Genomic DNA, 20,839 nt, shown 5'->3' with positions numbered 1-20,839 from the left:
CACTCACCAGCTCCTCCATCATGGCCTCCATTCCATATACTCGTGCAACCGCAGCTATATTTTCCACCTCCGCGGTCCACTGCTCCATCAGCCTGCAGATCTGGCTCTGGTAGTGTCGGCAGATCCCTGCCGTTCGGGCCCTCAGCCATGCCGCTGTTCTGGGCACTGGCTCAGTGTGATACCAATGTGATATGACTGAAGAATGTGTGATTAGATAGGGATCATAATCAAAAGATAGGAGTGATCCCAGATATTATTTGACCTATCAATAATTCAGTATCAAAGAGATGTCCTCTGGATAACCAATTTCACTATGATGACCAAAGAATACATGTCAAACAGGTCTTGAAGCAGTTTCAAGACAATGAGGAAGTCACATTTACAGTTCCACTTACCGGAAACTTGTGGTTGGCTTAAAAACAGGTGTAAGGAAGCTTGCATATGAAATTTACAGCTCATTGCAATATTTCACTAACACTATGGTCAACTGTGGTCGGTCAGTTGTCAACTGGCAGGATGTACAAGTAAATGTGCAGGAAGCTGCTGGTGCCCACAGCAGTTTGTGGTCAAGTTACATGAACATGACTCAGCTGTCACATGCTGGTGACCATTTAAACACAACCTACAAATTTTCCTATAAAAATACACCGGGCTCGCTTAATGTAGGGGAAACCTTCCAGGACATTGAAGTGTACGCACTGCTCCTGTGATGTAAGATGCCATGTTGTTTCCTTTATCATTAAATCGAGTTCCCTCCGATGTGAAAGGATTGCTACAACAAACGGTAATGTTGATGCATATTTCTGTTATTGTATAAGATTCTATGACTATAGTTCTAAATGCCTATGTACCATTAACTATTCATGTGCTATTAAAATAAATAGTATCTTGCTATAAAGAATATTAGTATTCGTGCCTGATTAGGATATCAATGAGCGCTTCGTAAGTACGGGCTTTCAGCCCCCTTTTTAGTAGAATTTAGCAAGACATAAATTGGCGTAGTCGGCAGGATTACTTCTATAAGAATTAACGAATTTTAATTAAAAACATATATTTGGCAAATTTCCAGATATTTTTTTTTAATCTTTTTGCATAGTGTCAAAATGTTCAGAAAACGTAAGGATAATGTTAAGGAGGTTCTTGTGGAGATCCCCAGCTGGACTGAGGCTTCCTACAATCTTATAGCACATGAATTGGTGGATTGTGGATTGGCAGAACAATGGCAGAATAAGCTCAAGGGTTGTGCACCTACTGATGTTGTGAATGGACTCAGTAGTGCCCCTGTGAAAACAGGTGATGTAGTGTCTTGTGGATTGGCAGAACAATGGCAGGACAAGCTTAAGGGTTGTGAAGCTACTGATGTTGTGAATGTACTCAGTAGTGCCCCTGTGAAAACAGGTGATGTAGTGTCTTGTGGATTGGCAGAACAATGGCAAGACAAGCTTAAGGGTGGTGAAGCTACTGATGTTGTGAATGGACTCAGTAGTGACCCTGTGAAAACAGGTGATGTAGTGTCTTTAGCACGACGCAAACAATGGCAGGATAAGCTTAAGGGTAGTGAAGCTACTGATGTTGTGAATGTATTCGGTAGTGTCCCTGTGAAAGCAGGTGATGTAGTGTCTTTAGCACGACGCAAACAATGGCAGGATAAGCTTAAGGGTTGTGAAGCTACTGATGTTGTGAATGTATTCGGTAGTGTCCCTGTGAAAGCAGGTGATGTAGTGTCTTTAGCACGACGCAAACAATGGCAGGATAAGCTTAAGGGTAGTGAAGCTACTGATGTTGTGAATGTATTCGGTAGTGTCCCTGTGAAAGCAGGTGATGTAGTGTCTTTAGCACGACGCAAACAATGGCAGGATAAGCTTAAGGGTAGTGAAGCTACTGATGTTGTGAATGTATTCGGTAGTGTCCCTGTGAAAGCAGGTGATGTAGTGTCTTTAGGACGGCGCATCTGGATTTTGGCAAGTGCATATAGTGTAATGCATGAGCGTAATGTAAAGATGCAGAAGAAAAGTTCCCAGATTTAACAAAAGATGATAGAATTAGGTTGCCTGAAAACAGTTCTGGAATGTAATACCAGACTGTTGAAGGATAAATTGGAACATTATCAGAATGTGGCACAAAAAGCTGCAATAAAAATTGCTCAAAATAAGTACAAGAAAAGAAGAGGAAAGGTAAATAAAATCCAAATTGCTCAAAATAAGTACAAGAAAAGAAGAGGAAAAGTAAATAAAACCAAAGTACCTAAAAGTATCGTCCCAGCTTCTATAAACTGGGATCCCGATACTTGGGATGGGGATGTGTGGGATTCATCTTCATCATCTGATGAGGAGGATTACCATAAAGGGAAGATTCAGGCTAACCCAGTAAGGAGGCGCCTAGAGAGGACAGAAAATGAGATCATCCGGGAACATGTCCGGGATGGTCAGGGGAATCTGCAATATGACGAAGATGGTAATGCCATCATAAATGAGAGAACGAATCCTCATGTAAAAAATCGAGTAACCATTGAAGATTACTCTCAAGGAGAAGTTGATAGCATTTTAACACAGTTTAGACAAAAACCAGGAGAAGGAGAAATTCCCTGGTTGGTTAGGGTGCACGATCTCGGAGGAGGTGGAGTGCACTTTGACGCCGGAGACGTGGAAAAATTTGTCACCATGTCTCGGGACCCAGAAATTCAGAGATCAATAAAAAATTATTTTGTTGATCATAATGAGCATGGTACTCAAAACTTAATCATGATCTTAGCCCATGCTTTTCTGGACAAATATCCATCAGAAGCAGACTTTCCTATCAATGATAAACCTTGGTATACCTTAAAAGATGGTATGGAAAGGCTGAAGGAAGAAGCAATGAGGAATGCTCTTCCTCTTTTGGGAATGGATGATGATTATCTCCAGTACCCATTGACAGCCAGCATAAGAAATAGGCTGGTTAAACATGCTCCTCCAGCATACAAAACAGTTATTTTAACCTTAACTGTAGCGCTGACTGGAGAATCAATCGGTGTAGTTCTAGGGAGGATGAGGGAGTTACAGGATATGGGACAGTGGGATAAATCATCCCCTGGAGGCCATGTTGGTAACAGTAAGCTAAACAATCCTGATTGGAAAGAGAAATCAGTAGGGGAGGCCCCACGAGTGTCTCGCAAAGACATGTTCCAGGCTTTGCTTAAAGCCGGGATCAATAAGGAAAGGATTGATGGAAAGGGGACAGGAAAATTATGGAAGTTGTACAAACAGAAAGTTCTATCCACAAAGAAAGTGACCACTACAAATATGGAAGGGGGTTCAAAAACCCCCAAGGTAAAGAAATCAGAGGGAAAAGGGGAAAAAACCCCAAAGAATGTGTCTTGGGAAGATTTTCAGTCAGTTTATCCATGGGAAGAACTGGCTGCAGCCGTGGCCACAAAGGTCACGGAAGGAAGGGCTAATACACAGACTGAAGTCTGTGTAAATGAAAGTTCAGAAGGAAGTGATTCACCATAGGTAGCCAGCCAAGCCCCCCTATTGATAAAAAGGGACGAACGTCCCTACGTCAATCTTAGCATACATTGGAAAGGGGGAAATGTTCAAAGAGTCCCAGCTTTGATTGACACGGGGGCGGAGGCTACTTTAATTCATGAAAACCCAGAAAAAATAAAAGGACCTCGAGTAAAAATTGCTGGACTAGGTGGTCAAGTGATCGCCAGGGTTCAGACACAGGTAGCTTTGAAGATAGGTAATTTACCTATCAAGGAGTACACGGTACTGGTAGTTCCTATACCAGAATATATTTTGGGAATTGATATCCTAAAATGGATGACTCTTAATCTAACCAAAGGAAAATTCTCCTTTGGGGTTATGTCTTGTCATAAGGAAATGCAGATTTCACATTGTATCAATGATATAATGATACAAGGACAAGATGAGCAAAGTGTGAAAGATCAATTGACAAAACTGGTTGCTCATATGACGAGTAAAGGATGGGAAATCAATGATGCCAAGGTTCAAGGACCGTCTCAGGTGGTAACATTTCTAGTTATTCAGTGGAACAAGGGGCACAGAGAGATCTTGCCCAATGCCAGACAGAAAATTATTAATTTTCCGGTCCCTAAATCCAGACAGGAGACTCAGTCTTATATTGGATTGTTTGATTTTTGGAGACAACATATCCCTCATTTGGGACAAATGTTGGCTCATTTGTACAAAGTAACGAGGAAAAAATATGAGTTCCACTGGGGAGAGGAACAGCAAAATGTGTTTGAGATTGTCAGGGAAGTGTGGCAAGACATTGAAGGGATTATTCAATCTACCAAGACCACTGTATTTCATGTCGATGCTCATGTCCCTACTAACTCACTTGAACGTTTGTTTAATTCAGAAGCAGATAAAGCAGCAGCCATCAGACAAATCAGTCCAACAGTTGACAAGGAAAAAAGAGGCATGGTTGCAAGGTACAGCTGTTTGGGCACACCAGAAAGAGCGACACCTTATTCAGCAGGTTTAGACCTCAGTACATTGGAAACTGTCGTGGTACCCCCAGGTAAGGTAAAAACAATTTCAACAGGATTGGGTTGCCAGATACCAAAGGATCATTATGGTCAAATAGCCACTCGTTCTAGTTTAGTGTTAAAAGGAGCCATAGTGGTGGCAGGGGTAATAGAGGCAGATTATCAGGGAGAAATCAAGGTACTGATGCTAAATTTTGGAAATGAACCTTTGATCTTGATGAAACACCAGAAGGTGACTCAGGTGTTGATAATTCCAATAAACTTGTCTGAGATAAGAGAAGGAACTGCCCCGGCAGAATTAACAATACGGGGTACTAAAGGTTTTGGATCCTCTAATATTACAAATGTAGGAGCAAAAAATATGGATTCAAAACCTCCAAGGACCGCCCTCAGAGGCAGAGGTAATAGCGGTCGGAAAAGATCGTACTCTCCTAACGAGACCAGGAGTGGAGAAGTGGGAATATGTCCCACAAGAAAAATGTTATTTACGAGAATAATAGTGTATCTTTATTTGCAGATGGTGTTGTAAATAAGCGGAATCCATGGTATCGGTTACTGGGAAGAGCTCGATAGTGAGGAGATGGAGAAATTCCTGTGTTTGATGTTTGCCTCTTTGGTCATTGGATGGACAAGTCTACATCAGGAGGAACCTATGGCGAATAAATTTCTAATGCATCATCACATTTTCAACACACAGATTGCTGTATCTGTACACATTCTCCGGTTACAGCCACCAGTATCCCTTATCTGGATGTCCCGGTATCGATGGAGGAAATCTTAAAGTGGAAAAGTTGTTCTCATCATCTTGCTGATAAAGACACTTGAAATGTTCGTCTATAGAATACTACAGTACCCATTTCCGTAGTGGGATGGATCAATCTTCCATGGTGGCAAGGCAATTTGAATGCAACAGTCACCAATTTGCAATATCTGGCTTTTAAGGGAGGAATTTGGGTACTAAGATATAAGACTGGACTGACTAACCTGGGATTCATCCCTATGGGGAATATAAAAATAAGTTTTGGGACAGCTATAAATACTGTAGATGCTTTTAAACCCAGCTTAGTGGAAAGGACAATTCATGATATGTTATGGCCTTATGCCAATATGTTCATAAATGGGACTAGTGAAACTTGTAGTAACATATCGGGAAATGTATTGTGTAATGATTCCTTTGAATATCGAGCAAATGCCAAAACACATGATGTTCAAGGGAGCTTTTCACATAATATTGCTTTTAGTTTTAATATACTGTACAAAGTAGTGAAAGTGATTATATTTGTGATTCAACGTTTATCTAATCAAACCAAGAAAACAAAATTTGTGGCAAACAATATTTCTTGGTCATGGTATGGTATATTCCGAGTGATCTTCTTCTAGTGGAATACTGATGATGGAAAATAATCCCTGGGATCAAGGACCGATTGTGATACCAATGTGATATGACTGAAAAATGTGTGATTAGATAATGATCATAATCAAAAGATAGGAGTGATCCCAGATATTATTTGACCTATCAATAATTCAGTATCAAAGAGATGTCCTCTGGATAACCAATTTCACTATGATGACCAAAGAATACATGTCAAACAGGTCTTGAAGCAGTTTCAAGACAATGAGGAAGTCACATTTACAGTTCCACTTACCGGAAACTTGTGGTTGGCTTAAAAACAGGTGTAAGGAAGCTTGCATATGAAATTTACGGCTCATTGCAATATTTCACTAACACTATGGTCAACTGTGGTCGGTCAGTTGTCAACTGGCAGGATGTACAAGTAAATGTGCAGGAAGCTGCTGGTGCCCACAGCAGTTTGTGGTCAAGTTACATGAACATGACTCAGCTGTCACATGCTGGTGACCATTTAAACACAACCTACAAATTTTCCTATAAAAATACACCGGGCTCGCTTAATGTAGGGGAAACCTTCCAGGACATTGAAGTGTACGCACTGCTCCTGTGATGTAAGATGCCATGTTGTTTCCTTTATCATTAAATCGAGTTCCCTCCGATGTGAAAGGATTGCTACAACAAACGGTAATGTTGATGCATATTTCTGTTATTGTATAAGATTCTATGACTATAGTTCTAAATGCCTATGTACCATTAACTATTCATGTGCTATTAAAATAAATAGTATCTTGCTATAAAGAATATTAGTATTCGTGCCTGATTAGGATATCAGTGAGCACTTCGTAAGTACGGGCTTTCAGCCCCCTTTTTAGTAGAATTTAGCAAGACACTCAGTAGCCTCCGCGTAGCTGGGCGGGACAGACATCTCTTTGTAAGGCTCGACAAATCACAGAGTCCCAGCGTCTTGGCTTGTACAGCCGCGCGCTACATACATCCAGCCGCCATCGCGTCCCCCTTAGCTTCTTTCCGGCCCCTCCTCTATTGGGGCGGAGTTTTGGCCTTCGCGCCTCTGCTACTCGAGAAGACGCTCGAGCGGGAACTTTTCGCGCCAAAGATGGCGACTTCTGGAATTTTTCAGCCGGATACCTCCGGCGGTCACAAGGCGCACTTCTACCCAACGGCAGAGTGGTAAGATCCTGTTCGTGACGCCAAGTTGTCACGGGCGGAGGAGGGGACGCCGCGCTCTCCCTTCTGCTGCTCGGGTCCGGCTGGCACTGCGGCCTGCTGCTGCCGCTGCTCAGTGGCTCGAGCGATGGGCCGGATCCCGGGGACTCGAGCGGCGCTCCTCGCCCGTGAGTGAAAAGGAGTTGTTTTTGGGTGTGGGGATTGTTTATTGTCCGTGACGCCACCCACGGTTGTGGTGATTTGTTAGCACCACCGCTGCTCTGTATGGGGATCCCGGGAAGGATGGTATGGAGCAGCCAGTTGTTGTGTTGCCCCTCCGTGGGTAGGGGTTGGTGATCCCGGGGCCCAGTGATGAGGTGGGAGATGCAGGGCTTGGTGGGTGCAGGGACGCGGGGGCAGCGCTGTGCCTTGCGGCACTGTGGTACTCACTCAGCCTGAGACGATGACACAGTTCTCGGTAAAACACACGGCTGGAAAGACGGTTCCCACGGACGGCTGCACTTGCTTTCCCCAATAGGTGACAGTGACGGTTCCTCTGTCCTGCACCTAAGTTGACAATGGTTTCGATGGGTTCCCACCGGTAACCCGCTCCTCCTGCTTCAAGCTGGACCGAAGGAGCCCTACTTTGCCCGCAGGCGCTGGCCCTGAGAAACTGGTGCCCTGGCGGTGGCGGTGTCTCTCCTCAATGGTTGGACTGTTGCCTTCAATCGGGACTTGGTTGTTTGGAGACAGACGTCCCCTTCACTGATGGATTTGGCAAATTTACGGCGACTCCTAGCCTTGCCGGGGTCCGAGAAGCCCCTGCCCTGGTGCTGACTGTTCTTCGTATACTGCTCCAGACCGCCGGGCCACTACCCGTCCGCGGTCCTTCCAGCAACCTCCGAGCAGCCCCCATCCAGACTGTCACCACCGTTGCTGACCTTGCTGACACTGTCCAGGCACACAGCCGGACCAACTTCAGGCTTTCTTACTGACACTTTTACTCTTTTCTTCTGTTTCTCCACTACTTCACTTCCACTTCACTTGGCTCCTCTCTTACTGTTTACTCCTCCAAACTCTATCTTACTCCCTCACTCAAGCTCTGCCTGAGCTAAACTGCCTGGTTCTTCTCGCCTCCAGGGCTGTGAACTCCTCGGTGGGCGGAGCCAACTGCCTGGCCCACCCCCTGGTGTGAACATCAGCCCCTGGAGGAAGGCAACAAGGATTTCGGTAGCTTTGGTGTTCCTACTGGGGTGTAGGGTGTGGTGGTGTGATGACCTGTGACCCCTGGCTTGCCCAGGGCGTCACAAATCAAATGCATATACATTTGTATACAAATGTACTAGTATTAAAACAACAAATCATTAATTTCACAAAAATGCCTGTAAATCATAATCTCTGTTGAGCCCCTTTGGTGATAGAGTTTTAAGCTCGTGGATTCAAAATGCCTCACGTTTTTGAAGCATTGATTTAATATTTCCACCCCTGCACGGGGTAAACACCTGTTCGATTATCAAGAATTTTAATTGAGAGATATTGTGTCCTACAGTATTGAAATGATATGGAAGTGGCAATATGTTCTCGTTACACCTAATAGTCGACTTGTGCTTAGAGACTCTATCCTTGATACGTTGTGTAGTCTCACCTATGTAAAATAGGCCACATGGACATATGATAACATATATTACATTGGTACTGTCACACGTGAAAAATCCCTTGGCGCTATATCTTTTGCCCGAATGTGGATGAAAAAAGGAATCGCCCTCTGGACGTTACTGCACTGTGGACAATGCAAGCATGGGTATGTGCCGACTTTAGGTGTCCCTAGGAACCTCTGCCTTGGGATGGACTTAGCTGAGCCAACATCTGCTCTAACCAGGTGGTCCTTTAGATTATTTTCTCTCCTGAAACAAGGAAGAAATTTATTCTGGAATTCAGAAATATTAGGATATCCATTGCTTAAGAGATGCCAGTGTTTACGAATTGTCCCGTGCAGTTTGTATATGAAAGGGCGATATGTATGTACGAATGGAATGCGGCCAGAATTATCACGAGTGCTGGGTAATGTCTGTCGAGCGCTTTCTAATACACTCTGTGGATAACCACGTTCAGCAAATTTAATATGCATCTCATCAAGTCTTTTCTCCAGTGTCCTCGGATCAGATACAATCCTTCTAACCCGTCCAAATTGAGAAGTTGGTACGGATTTTTTTGTAGCTGTGGGATGGTGACTGGTATAATGAAGTAGAGTATTATGGTCTGTAGGTTTAATATATAAATCTGATGTTAAAAGACCGGATGAATCTTTCAGAGTATACGTGTCCATGAAATTGATTTTTTCTTTATCAAACTGTATGGTGAAATGAAGTGAAGGCCAAGCATTGTTGATGTCAGTAGTAAATTCCTGCAAGGAATCGAATGGCCCCGTCCATATGCAAAAAATGTCGTCGATAAAGCGCTGCCATAAAGGGCAATGTAAAATGAATAACGGATGTCGGTATACTACGGTTTCTTCGAAATCTGACATGAAAAATTTGCATATGGCGGGGCTACATTCGAGCCCATTGCGGTCCCTTGCGTCTGTAAAAAGAATGTATTTTGGAACAAGAAAAAATTGTCCTTTAAAACCAGATTTAACAAGTCCAGACAGAGGTCCACTACTGGAGATGGAATAGATGCCGTATTGGTCAAAAGTTTACGAATAGCCTCAATGCCTTTGTCATGGGGGATATTCGTGTAAAGGCTCTCTGCATCATATGTAACCAAGTAAGCAGATGGTAGTGTATGACCAGTACGTTTAATGGTATTTAGGAAATCAGAAGTGTCTAGGATGAATGCCCTGGTATCCTTAATGAGTGGCGTAATTATCTTCTCTAGAAATCGGGATAATGGGGCTAATAGCGAATCACTTGAAGCCACTATCGGTCTACCAGGCGGTCTAGATAGGTTTTTATGGATTTTCGGTAGTATATACATCACAGGAGTGATGGGGTTATTGTTGGAAAGGAACTCAAGTGTTTTTTGATCGATAGTGCCTATAGTAAGATGTCTAGTTAAAGTATCATTGATCTTCCTAGATAACCCAGATGTAGGATCTCTAGAAAGCATTTTATATACTGTCTCATCACTTAACAATCATTTAATTTCTCCAACGTAATAACACTTATCCATAATAAACACCACCCCACCTTTATCGGCTGGTTTAATTGTCAAGTCTTTCTCATCCAGCAAGCTGTGGAGCGCCTGTCTCTCGATAGGCGACAGATTGCTGTGAAGATGTATCCTTCCTTGTTCAGCATCATTCCGTAACTTCTCAAAGTCCTTTTGTATAAAGTCAATAAAGGCTTCCAAAGGGGGTGATCCCTTTGGAGGCCTAAAAGTGCTCTTCTTTTTGAGGCCTAGATCAGCTGCTGTCAACAGTGCCAGCCTAGGACGCTCACCTGGATCTGGAATAATGGGTCGGTCAAAATGGGTCTTAAGTCTAAGGCTCCGATAGAACCTGTTAAGATCTATTTCCAGTTGAAAAGAGTTAAACTTGGCCGTTGGACAGAAGGACAAGCCTTTCTGTAACAATTGAAGCTGGGCTGGACCAATTAATTTAGATGAAATATTCACAACAGTGGATTCATTACCTTGGACCGAGTTGATCTGGACATCCCCGCGCCTTCTGCGTCCGCAGCCGCCCATCCTCGTCTTCCTCCTCTCTGCTGTCCTCTGGGACCTAAAAAAGAACTGGAAGTTTGAGGGCCACGCGGTCCCCTGGAATCGCCTTCTTGACTGATAAGTGAGTCTGTAGAAGACCCTTTGTATGGATAACGGGGTCGGAAGCTGATAAATCCTTCCTGCCATCTGTAAACCCTGTTGCGTTCGTAATCTTCTGCGTCACGTGTAAACTTCTGTCTCTTCTTATGCTCAGTCTCTTGTCGATGGGTCTCCAGGATACCTTTAACACGATTTTTTAGTTCCTCAAATTCTTCATGGGATGAATTTAGAGCCTGCAACTGGGTTTCAATGGCTGAAATCTTCTCCTGTGTTGTATTAATATTCTGTTGAACAAATTCCACCGTCAATGTCATAAGATCAAATGAACACTTGTTAAGGATCTGTTCAAACTTCGCTCATGATTCCATTTGATTTGCGATGTGCACCCCTTCATTCATTTCTGCGGATCCTGTCTTTGTGCCTTTCAATATATATCCTTCACTGCATTGTTAGCATTAATATTATGTTAAAGGTAATCCCACCCTCCCCCTCCCCCCCACTTTTTTTTTTTTCTCTTTTTCCCTTTTTTTCTCTTCCTGTACGATTTCTACTTCTTTGTGCATAATCATGCCCATATACTACTCTCTTATACATGTATCTTACTATCTGCATATTTCAGCATGCCCTGGACACTGCACACAAAGTGTTAATCACTTCTCCACTAGCTCCTACAGCGGTACTTTCACCTTATCTAAGTTCCTCATTTCCACTAGCACCATGCTCCAGACTCTCCTTGGTTACCAGGGACGCTAGTGACTCAGTTCAGCACACACCCTCACCTCTGGTTGGCTCCTGCAGCAGTGACACCGTGTGTCCTATCAGGCACACCTCTCACCTCTCATTGGCTTCCCTCGTGGTCAGTCACGCTGCCAGCCTCTAGCATGCACATTGCATGCTTTCCAGTTCTGCCTCCCCTTTATTGCTCCTATTGGATAAAGGTGCTATTTAAACATGGTGCCCTGACACTTAGTGCACGCAGCATAGCGGTGGACACCGTTGCCTTGACACTCCAATTTTGGCCAGTTTATGATACCAGGTGAGGTGGCTTTAACTCTTTCACTGACTGAACGCTGTTTCTTATATGCAGAATATCTATCCTGGTAACTCTGCAGTATCATATCCTTTTCCTATTATAAGTTTCTTTTCCCTCCCCTCCCCCCACATCCATGTATTGGTGTTTATATACCTCCTTCCTTTGTGATGGACACAATCATTTTTGCTGCTAAGTCATACATTATGTCTTTTTTTCTCTTTGATGAAATTTTCTTCTTTTTTTTTTTTTCCCTCTAGTTTTTTACATCTAAGCTGATTGCTTTATATTCTGTTTATTTAGCTCATTTGAGTAATCTTTGTAAATTATTGTTTATTTCAGTTGTCTGATGAAAGCCACCTAGTGGCTGAAACGTCACATGTTTAAGACTATTTTGGAATAAATTATATGAAAATTAACCCTTGAGAGTGCCTTGTACCTATTTGATTGACTTACGGTTTGGAAACCAACAAGTGCACCTCGATATACCTCCACCATATTGGCTGTGCCTTATCCTTTTACAATCTACCACGACTAAAGCCCCTGGCCACGTTACAGTTATACCCAGAGCGCTGTTTTCCAATTTTCTAAAAGCAATTTCAATTGGCAAGATGCATTGTGTATTTTTTTTCAGAACACCTATAATTACGTGGTTATAACCAGCCAGTGTTTCGCAATTTTTCTAAAGACAATAACGACTGCCAACATGCAGCGTGTAGATACTGCATTAAGAATTTTTTTAACACCACGAATAATAAGTGGCAAGAACGGTGTTTTTAAACTTTCCTAAAGGCAATAACAATTGCCAACATGCAGTGTGAAGATTATTATCATTATTACTATTGCAGGTTCAGTAGAGCCAGCCATTTAGCCAACTCGCTCACCAAAGTACTGAGAGAGGAGCAGCTGAATATTCCTGATGACATATTCATGCTATAGTAGATGTGGAAAGGGAGGAGAAGGCTATGGAAGAACACTGGCAGTAACCTATCCACAACATTTGGAGACACATTTTGCAGTCTTTGCCTTTAACTTTAAACACAGCAGAATACAGTTATATAAAATTATCAATTGCCACAGCCCCATAAGTAATTGCCCTCTCTCCATAGGGCTTTAAAACACCAGGGAGTTATGGTTCATGGAAGACAAGGGCTGTGGGCCGGCATTTATTTTCCAACAGTGAAGTCGTGTAACAGAGTGCAACATATACAGTCATATGAAAAAGTTTGGGCACCCCTATTAATGTTAACCTTTTTTCTTTATAACAATTTGGGTTTTTGCAACAGCTATTTCAGTTTCATATATCTAATAACTGATGGACTGAGTAATATTTCTGGATTGAAATGAGGTTTATTGTACTAACAGAAAATGTGCAATCCACATTTAAACAAAATTTGACCGGTGCAAAAGTATGGGCACCTCAATATAAAAGTGACATTAATATTTTGTAGATCCTCCTTTTGCAAAAATAACAGCCTCTAGTCGCTTCCTAAAGCTTTTAATGAGTTCCTGGATCATGGATGAAGGTATATTTGACCATTCCTGTTTACAAAACAATTCCAGTTCAGTTAAGTTTGATGGTCGCCGAGCATGGACAGCACGCTTCAAATCATCCCACAGATGTTCAATGATATTCAGGTATGGGGACTGGGATGGCCATTCCAGAACATTGTAATTGTTCCTCTGCATGAATGCCTGAGTAGATTTGGAGTGGTGTTTTGGATCATTGTCTAGCTGAAATATCCATCCCCTGCGTAACTTCAACTTCGTCACTGATTCTTGCACATTATTGTCAAGAATCTGCTGATACTGAGTTGAATCCATGCGACCCTCAACTTTAACAAGATTCCCGGTGCCGGCATTGGCCACACAGCCCCAAAGCATGATGGAACCTCCACCAAATTTTACTGTGGGTAGCAAGTGCTTTTCTTGGAATGCCGTGTTTGTTTTGCCTCCATAGATAACGCCTTTTTGTATGACCAAACAACTCAAAGCTTTGTTTCATCAGTCCACAGGACCTTCTTCCAAAATGTAACTGGCTTGTCCAAATGTGCTTTTGCATACCTCAGGCGACTGTTTGTGCCGTGCTTGCAGAAACGGCTTCTTTCGCATCACTCTCCCATACAGCTTCTCCTTGTGCAAAGTGTGCTGTATTGTTGACCGATGCACATTGACACCATCTGCAGCAAGATGAAGCTGCAGGTCTTTGGAGATGGTCTGTGGATTGTCCTTGACTGTTCTCACCATTCTTCTTCTCTGCCTTTCTGATATTTTTCTTGGCCTGCCACTTCTGGGCTTAACAAGAACTGTACCTGTGTTCTTCCATTTCCTTACTATGTTCCTCACAGTGGAAACTGACAGTTTAAATCTCTGAGTCAACTTTTTGTATCCTTCCCCTGAACAACAATGTTGAATAATTTTTGTTTTCAGATCATTTGAGAGTTGTTTTGAGGAGCCCATGATGCCACTCTTCATAGGAGATTCAAATAGGAGAACAACTTGCAAGTGGCCACCTTAAATACCTTTTCTCATGATTGGATACACCTGCTACGAAGTTCAAAGCTCAATGAGGTTACAAAACCAATTTAGTGCTTTAGTAAGTCAGTAAAAAGTAGTTGAGAGTGTTCAAATCAAGAAATTAATAAGGGTGCACATACTTTTGCACCGGTCAAATTTTGTTTAAATGCGGATTGCACATTTTCTGTTAGTACAATAAACCTCATTTCAATCCAGAAATATTACTAAGTCCATCAGTTATTAGATATATGAAACTAAAATAGTGGTTGCAAAAACCCAAATTGTTATAAAGAAAAAAGGTTAACATTAATAGGGGTGCCTAAACGTTTTCATATGACTGTACATGAGATACCATTATGTATGACAATTTAATGCTGCAGCTTAGGTTAGCCACAAAGTGCCACTGTGGAGCAGAATATCTCTATAAACAGACTTTAACTGATTTTAAGCCTTATAGTGGTCGGAGCTAAAGAGAGCTCAGGCAAACAGGAGAAAGAGGCTGTGGGAGGCTCTGCTTGATTGACCTGGCAAATCAGACTGCTGTGTTTCTTTTGTGGATTTTTCTTTTTGTTATTTTTGTCTTTTTCTCCCCTGACAAGGGGGATCACCTGAGTGACACCGTGTTGGGTTTTTGTGGTATTTACCAAGAAGGACCAGGTGGAGATCATAAAGAGGAAGAAGACTGCATTTGGGATGAGCCGGGATAAACGCCAGATATGGGCATCTAATGGATGTGCAAATCTGGGGCGGTTGCCAGTTGCTATTCTTACCTCGGGGGGGGCAATGACTCTGGGAGAATACCAACCCCCAGCTGTCTATTTTATCTTGGCTGACTATCAAAATTGAGGGGGACCCTACGTCATTTTTTTAAATTTATTTATTTACACACTTGGCTGTCACATGGAGTGGGCGGGGCAATGCAGTGCATATTACATTAGGTATAATGAGCGGCTCTGGAAGTAGATTAACAGTACCGCGGACAGCAGTGGGGAGCCAGGTAAGACTTCACCGACGGCTTTCCCGTCCGATGCTTCCCTCCACGCTGCCTTGCTACCCTGCCTGGTGCTTCCCTTCCCGCTGCCCGGTGCTTTGCTCTACTGCCGCCTCCCCGCCCGATCCTAAGTTAGCACTGGGTGGGGAGCACAGCACCAGGGAGCAGGGAGCAAAGCACGGGGCAGTGGGGAGTGTGCATCAGTTGATTGCTTAAAAAAGCCGGCAGCTTTTTACCGCCCGGCTTTGAAACAATCATGCATCCATTTCAGCCTTATACTCAGCCGCCAGATCGCTTTGTAGGGTCTAGCAGACAGTTACTTGCATTTCCCATTGACTTGTATTGGACTCGCTGCTTGTAATGAGTTACTGAATATTAGGACCTACTCGTTACGAGTATAGCGAGTCCGAATATTTCACTACTCGCTCATCCCTAAAACAGACCAAATCATTTGTGAGTAACAATTGTTCTGGAGACCGGTCTCTGTAAAGTTAGTCAGTCAGGGATAGTTATTCAGGATTAAAGACACTTTAAACAAGGCTATTCACTGAAAGCTAATGTTGAAAAGGAAGTGTACTTATTGTTTTATCCCGGGACGTCCTCTGCTACATTGCGCTGTCATGGCGACAGAAAGGTATAGGACACTGTGTAGTGAGTAGAGATGAGCCACCCCACCTAGTGTTCGAGTTCTGTTCGGTTCGTCGAATAGCAGGTGTGTTCATCGAATGTTCGTCGAACCCCATTGAAAACAATGGAAGGCAAACACACACACATACAATCACATAGAAAACACCTTCCAAGGTGTCCAAAAGGTGACAAACAACTCAGAAGTCACCACAAACACATGGAAAAGTGACAAGTACATATACTCATGCTAAAAGAAAAGAGCTGGACGAGTAAAAGGAGGAGGAGACACAGATATAGGAGTATCTGTGATGCCCTGGCGCTGCCAGGTGGCCACAGAAGTGTACTGCACCCCACATAACACCTTCCCACACCAGGTCCCATCAGACACAAAATCTTAGCCACCCCCCTCAGGGTAGGAAGGACACACCAGTGGGCAGGACCCTCTGAGCCCAGCCGCAGAGCTGATGACATCATACCCGGCCCCGGCAGTCCACCCGGCCACAACAGAGACGGCGATGGCTCCGGCAGTCTGCCCGGCCGTGACGGAGATGACGACGGCCCCAGCAGTCCGCCCGACCGCACCTGAGGTGGTGCCCACCCAAAAGTCACCAGCGGCAACCGCACAGGTCGTTCCCCAGTGCCCAGTCCTGGCTATGGAGCAGCCGGGATGTACCTGCAGGTAGGCAGAGAAGGCCAATGAGAGATGGAGCCCTCGGTAGAGTGAGAAGCTGGTTGTAGCCGGCACCGAGGGCATCCGAGTGGGCCACATCTCTGAGCAGGAAGCGGAGCATGGAGCCCGTGCCCCATACTGGGAGCGACAAAAGCGCCAGTTGAAACAAGAGATTGCTACCCGGGAGAAGCGGAAGGCCAAGGTGCTGGCGCGCACCTATCAAGAGAAAGACAAATTACGGCAGGCCACCTCCCGGGTGTGGGGCCCGACCCACCGAGGGCAAGTGCGTCACTTTAACCCCCAAAAGGGATGGGGGTTTATCTACGAACTGGGATTGGATTCCGAGATTTTCGTGTCCCGGAGGGATGTGGCCCCTCACCCGGACCATGAGTTGGAGCCCGGGGACCAAGTGAGTTAAACCCGACACTGGGGGAGCGAGGGTGGTTTGCCCTTGATGTGAAGAAATGGGTAATAGTGAATGAGAAACCCTGCCTGGTTTCCCACAGCTTCCTGTATGAAGACCAAGAGTAAAAGGTAGCGGTTCCCAGCTACCCATTCAGTGTTAAAGTTAACCCCGTTTACCATTATTTAATCATGGACCACGACCTCAGGACTGGTGAGGTCAGCCCAAAAACTTTATTAGGTCCTGTAAATACCCCTACCTACCTTCTTGTTGTTCTTCACCACCTACACTGCCTCTGGAGAGGTAGATTGGAGGAAGGGCCTGCGGTAGAGTATGCCAAGGCCCAGCCACTATTGAAAGCAGTGGCTAACCTCCAGGCCCGGGTTTGGGGCCCTTGAGATGGACTGCCGGGTAAGGAACTTTTTACCCGGCCCGAGTAGGCGTTACCCGGAACTCCTGTGGACTGAGGAAAAGCGGTGCCCACAAATCTTAGCAGTGGCACCAAGGAACCAGGTTGTTTGGGTGGCGGGTGAAGAAGAAGGGAATGTAATATTTTATGTTTGCAACATTTAAGAAATGTGCCTCCCATAAAGGGAAGAAATGTTTTACAATGTTTTACCATGTTTTACGTTTTCTCGTTTCTTTTAGAAAAATAAATGTCAGTGGTCGGACAGCCCGCGGACGGGCTGTATTCAACCAAAGGGGAATGTGATGCCCTGGCGCCGCCAGGTGGTCACAGAGGTGTACTTCACCCCACATAACACCTTCCCACACCAGGTCCCATCAGCCACAAAATCCTAATCACCCCCCTCAGTGGGCAGGACCAGGCGGATTGGGAGCGCCCACCTAGGGGTCTTGAGGATCCGGGGGCGGGAACACCGTAGAAGTTTGGAGTTTGAAGTTGGAGGTCAAGTGGAGAGAAGTGACAGTGACAGACTGTCAAAGAAAAGCTGAGCCTAGTGGAGAGTAGACAGGGTAGTGGCCCTGGTCTACTGGCTAGGTGGCAAGCAGTGGACCGTGTCCAAAGGCAACGGGAGTCCGGTCGCGGGAAATCCAAAGTGGACCGGGACAAGGTTGAAGCCCACCGGTACCGACAGCAGAGATCCGGTCCGGAAACTGTGCACAGGCAGTGTACCTGGATCCTAGTTTGAAGACGGTTGCAAGCCCCTTCTCTAATTCACCAAGCCGGTAGCAAGGTTCCAGACATTGCTTCAGAAGTGTTAGCCCAGATAGAGCGAAACGGCAGCCCACCGCGGGGGATAGTGTATCCGCAAACACCCACTGAACTCCCAAAGGTCAGTTTTCGCGGGCACATCTCCCAACCAGAACATACTGGGAGCGGACTTCCCCATTCCATATGGAGTTGTCCAGAAGTGAGGAAAAATTACAGAGTGCCGGAGGAAGGGACATCGGTACACCAGCCGGGTGTGGGACCCGAGTACACCCGAACGTGGTAGCCAGCCACTGACACCTTGGTTTACAGACTGGTGTGCAATTATTCAACAGTGAGTACACCAATACCCCCCGGTCCGGCCCGGCGAGCCACCTTCGGCTCACATAACTCCCCGTGTCCTGGACACTGAGCCCCGGGGCATCCACCACCTACCCACGTAGGGGTTAACATCCAGCTGCCATTCCATCATCCCTGGGTGCTCCCCAACAGCAGCGGTGGTACTCCATATTACCACACACCGTGGGTGGCGTCACGAAGTATCTACAGCAATCCCTGTACATATACGTCCCCTTTTAGTTGAGTGTCCGCGCGACCCCCGAGTCCAGAAATCCCTCGAGCCACTGCGGTTCCGGATCCGAGCAGACCGACTGCTGACGTGGGGGCGGCACATATATGCAAGTGAACATCGATGCCATGACTGTGCAACTTGAGTCTTGCTCATTTTTGGCTTCCAATCTTGAAAAATGGCCTGAGCTCGCCACTTTCGCCTTGTGCATCTTGTCGTGTCCCGCAGCCAGCGTTCTCTCAGAACGTGTATTCAGTGCCGCTGAAGATGTGCTGACAGATAAGCGCACACGTCTGTCCAGTGACAATGTGGGCAGACTAACGTTCCTCAAGATGAACAAATCATGTATCCGCAAAGACTTTTCTACCCCTGTGTCATCCTGGGGAGACTAAAGGCTTGTGGATTTTTGAATGTGCTTCATGCAAATACCCATTTTAAGTTTGTAACTGTTTGACAATTGATGTCACTTAAGTGGTGTCTGTGGCCAAATTTATGGAAAAAATTGAGTCTTGTTGGAGTCCCCTTGCTGTGTTTTACATGATTTTAGAAGGGCATGACATGCCTAGAGGTTTAACCTTTTTCCCTACAACGCATTTTGACTATTTTTCAGCCCTGAAGGACACACATCTATGTGTACGAAAAATTATCTTGAAGAAATTACATTATAAAAAAGATTATATGGAGATGGATAGTCCAGCTGAACAGGAGGCTCTACAGGCTTTGGAGGATCTGTTCTCGGAACAGGCCAGTGTCTCCTCAGGTGTGTTCCCTAGGTCGCTACTGCCCAGATCGTCAAGGCCCCCCCCACCTGTCAGTATGTCCCTCTGTGGAGGTTTTCACCCATCTTGTGACGGAAGAATTCAAACAAATATCTACTAGAAGAAATGGTGACAACTTAACCCACCAGCAAAGAGTTGCTTTGCAAGAATTAAGTGATCTTAGGGACATTGTTATTAAACCTGCTGACAAGGGGGGGAACATTGTCATCTGGGCAGTGGATAAATACGAAAAAGAAGCACTGAGGCAGCTTCGGGATAAACATACCTATATGAAACTTTCTTATAACCCTTTGCAGAAATTTTCGGTCGAGTTGCAGTGTATCTTGGAGGCGGCTCGTGAGGTTGGACTGATTGACAAAAAGATGATGGAGGGAATCTCCTCTAAATATCCTAAGGTTCCAACATTTTACTTGCTGCCTAAGATCCATAAAGATGCCCTCGATCCCCCGGGGCATCCTATCGTGTCCGGTATGGAGGGCTTGAGCGACTCCATATGCAAATTTATCGATTACCATTTGAAACCTTTGGTCGAAACCTTGCCCTCCTTTATCTGGGACACGACGGGCATTCTCAGGCAGATTGATGGCATCTTTATGGATCATGATATGTTAATTGTGACAGCTGATGTGGAGAGTCTCTACACTTGTATTTCTCACTCAGATGGACTGGAGGCGACCCGCCTCTTCCTTGGATGGGCGGTTGGGATGGCGATCTTAATAGGCTTAATAGGCTGATTCTTGAGCTGCTCCACTTTGCCCTTACACATAATTTTTTTCTTTTTAAGGACCAATATTATCTGATGCAATGTGGCACTGCTATGGGCGCGGCCTGCACCCCCGCGTATGCCAATCTCTTCCTCGGTATGTGGGAGTGGTTGGTATTTGGTGACGGGGGGACAGGGGCTGTCTCCCATGTGCAGTGCTGGCTCAGATATATTTTATTTTTTTGGCAGGGCATGGTGGAACAGCTCGACTTATTTATGGCTGAGTTAAATAATAACAATCTTAATATTAAATTGACTTATAAGCATAGCAGCAGGTGCATTGACTTTTTGGATATTAACATCGAGGTGGACACACTATCCACTATCCAAACTACAGTATATCGGAAGTCCACCTCTGACAATGCCCTGCTGCATGCCTCTTCGGATCACACACCAGCCACAATTTGCGCCATCCCGACGGGCCAGTTCTTGAGAACGAGGCGGATCTATTCATCTGACCAGTCCTTTGAAAACCAGTCCATTGACCTCATGAGCCGCTTCTGTGATAGGGGTTATAGCAATCGGAGCATCAAAAAAGGCTATTTACG

The sequence above is a fragment of the Anomaloglossus baeobatrachus genome, chromosome 3 (genome assembly GCF_048569485.1).
Source record: "Anomaloglossus baeobatrachus isolate aAnoBae1 chromosome 3, aAnoBae1.hap1, whole genome shotgun sequence".
Taxonomy (NCBI): Eukaryota; Metazoa; Chordata; class Amphibia; order Anura; family Aromobatidae; genus Anomaloglossus; species Anomaloglossus baeobatrachus.
The sequence above is the reverse complement of the archived record's forward strand: the minus strand, read 5'-3'. Positions refer to the sequence as shown.